General features: G+C 45.8%; 1 non-coding gene across 1 annotated transcript in view; it reads left to right on the top strand.

Annotated features, from left to right (window-relative positions):
* Positions 1 to 3,021, top strand: part of LOC112071460 (MAP/microtubule affinity-regulating kinase 2b) — an 11,897-nt gene extending 8,876 nt beyond the window's left edge. Inside the window, exons 3-4 of the transcript XR_011475866.1 lie at positions 2,780 to 2,809; positions 2,916 to 3,021. This is a non-coding gene — a transcript (MAP/microtubule affinity-regulating kinase 2b). The remainder of the gene's footprint in view (positions 1 to 2,779; positions 2,810 to 2,915) is intronic.

Below are 3,021 nucleotides of genomic sequence, written 5' to 3'. Positions count from 1 at the left end.
CTTCCCTCCCTCCTCTACATCACATATGTCAGAGTCAAGGGCCCGCGCCCGGCAGGCCACATCCGGCCCGCGAGAAGGTGTTTTTACGGGCCCCTGGGATGATCTTGATTTATTTTAGAACCGGGCCGCAGGACCGCAGCAAGCCGGCAAGCCCGCAGATCTTTTACACGCACCAATACTACATTTTTCCCCACCCAATGCACCGTGACGCACCGAGCAGTAGGCTGCTTCATTTCAATATTTATGTGGCACATGCAGTCGTCAGCTCACAGTAAATTAACTTTCAGTATACCCATCAAAAAATTGCAAACGGAAGGGGGACACTGAGAACGGGGTTTCAAACAAGCGTGGGAGTCGGAGTATATATTCAGAGGTATCTGGAAAACCTGTGTTCTTCTGTGGGAGGAAAGTGTGGCGACTGAAAAGAGTATAATCTGAGACGACATTATATGAAACGAAACACGCGGACCAAAAACAGAATATGGACATGGAACAAAGGCTACAAAAGGCAGAGGAATTAAAACAGGCCTCAAATCTCGACAGGCTTCTGTGCAAAACAAGCCAAATCACAAGGCCAGGCCTGCTGTCCAAGGCAGTTATATTTTGGCAGAAGAGATTTCGCTAAATCCAGCCCGGCCATGTTTACGGTGAGGGGGATTGGCATCAAAAACTGCATGATTAAAGTTTGTGCAGAAGTATTGCCAGAAAAAAAAGCAACTCTTTTTTAAATTGAGTCGGCAGAAAACACCATGGCCGAGAGAGTAGGACCACGTTGTCCATCAATCTAAGAGCAGCTGGTGAAAAGGGGGAAAAGATTCATTGCCATATTCTTTGGCTTGTGGATGAGAGCACCGACATTTGCTGACATTGCCCAGTTGTTCAATTTTCATTCCGCGAGTGGACTCCAGCCTAAGCGTGACAGAGGAGTTTTTGGCTTTACGGTCCTATATGCAGCACAACTACGGGGCATGATTTGTATGAAGAGGTGTCAAGATGTGTAAATGAGATGGAGGCTGCCTTGGGAAAAAACTTGTGTTGACAACCGCCGGAGCACTGCGAATGTGTGGACCACAGGAGGACGGTGGCGAAGATACGGGAAAAGATGCAAGAGGAAAACGCGACAGGTTGAGCTGACAGCTTATCATTTGTATATACACCAGAAAAGCGTGTGCGGTAAAGCCCTTGAAATGGAGCAGTGTAATGAGCATCATTCACGCGCACAGTTAACTTTATCAGAGCCAAAGGTTTGAATCACCGCCCAGTTCAAGGCATTTCTGACGGAGTTAGAAACGGAGCATGGTGATTTGCCTTATCACACAGAGGTCGATGGCTAAGCCAGGGAAAGGTGCTTCCAAAGAGGTTTCGAGCTTCGTGAGGAGATTTGTGATCTGTTCTTGGACAGCAAAGGGAAAGGACACAAACACAACTCCGGAGACGAAAGTTTCCCTGTGTGAAATGGCTTTTCTGTGTACATTACGAGTCATCTGAATTGCAATGAACTTGCAGCTGCAGGGTCTGGATTCATTTCATTCTCTGATATGTACAGTACATGAAGCATTTAAAACCCAAAACTGACATCGGTGGGAGACGCAGATGCGGAAAGAAAATTTGAGCCACTTTCCCAGCTGCCCAGACATGAAAGAGAAGCTCTCTAACCAGTTGCGTTCCCGAGCGCACAGTTGGCTGTAAAATAGCGTATGCTTTGCCGCTGACTTTCGACGCCGAGTTTGCTTGACTTTGAAGCACAAAAAAGCAGGTTGGAACTGCTCGGTAACCCATTTGCTGGTTGATGGGAAAGCTCACCACCAAACCTCCAAATGGAGTGTGATGGACCTCCAATTGCAATGATGCCTGAGGCAAAATATGGGCAGTGCGGTGCTGCGGAAGTTCGCCCGTTTCCTTCCCGACACAATGCCCCAGCTGCGCATCCAGGCTGCTCAAACCGTTGTCTATGTTTGGCAGCACAGTACCTGTGTGAACAACTGTTTTCTTTTGATGACACCTGAACAAACATCACACAGAGTCGGACTTACTGCTGAAACACCGCCACCAATTCTGAGGATTTCCTCAGCTCAGAGCCTTACCGCGAACATTGAGAACTTGTGTAAAAGATGCGGACACCCCACCAAAGTATCCACCCTCAACCTCAAACAAGTGAACATTACTGTGCAATCACTATTTAGAGTTTTTACGTTCAGTTCAAGTTTAAAAGTAAAGTTTAATATTTGTGTTCACTGCATGTTACTTCTCCTTAAACAAAGTGTTGTCTTGTTGAATTAATAGATTTTTGCACTTTATTTATTGTATCTGTCAATCCAAATTATAGTTCTAAAATTAACTTTTTTTCAGTTGAGTGGGATGATAGAAATTGCTATTATTGTTTTGTTCTCTTGAAAGTAAAATCTTAGCCCACTTTGTTACAATCAGCTAAATAAGAGCTACGGCCTTGATACGTTCCTCTTATCATTTAAATGTCTCCATGTTAAGGGATTTTGTAATATAAAGAACATTTGCTCTTTTGTGTCCTGTTTGAAACAATCATCAAAGTGATTTACTGACAGAGCCATAAGAAAATTTGCTTCTACTTTGATCTGATCATATAGGAATATATTTGGTTAGGTCTTTCCACGTAGGTTCCAATCTCAGGTTCACTAGGACTATATGGCGTCATTTAAAAATTTTTCAATGAAACATTCGAACAGTCCGGCTCCTTCGGCTTGTAGTAAAATTTTTAGTTGGCCCTCACGTCCATTTGCTTTGACAACCCCTGCTCTAACAGGACAGCAGAGAGGTGCCAGAGACCAGCAGGGTTCTCCTTACTGCGCAGGCTCCCCCTCCCCCTCCCTCAGACACTTCTCTTAAAATTCCCTCCCTCCCTCTAACAGGACAGCAGGAGAGGGGCCAGAGACCAGCAGGGTTCTCGGGGGCGCCAGTCTCCCCCTTCCCTCAGCCACGCAACAGCCAGACCAGAAGACCTTGGGCGCCACCGGTATCTTCTCCAAGTTCACCTCCAAATTGCGT

This window comes from Salvelinus sp. IW2-2015, unplaced genomic scaffold (assembly GCF_002910315.2).
Source record: "Salvelinus sp. IW2-2015 unplaced genomic scaffold, ASM291031v2 Un_scaffold1619, whole genome shotgun sequence".
Lineage (NCBI taxonomy): Eukaryota > Metazoa > Chordata > Actinopteri > Salmoniformes > Salmonidae > Salvelinus > Salvelinus sp. IW2-2015.
Note: the sequence above shows the minus strand (reverse complement) of the source record. Positions and strands in the feature narration are given on the sequence as shown.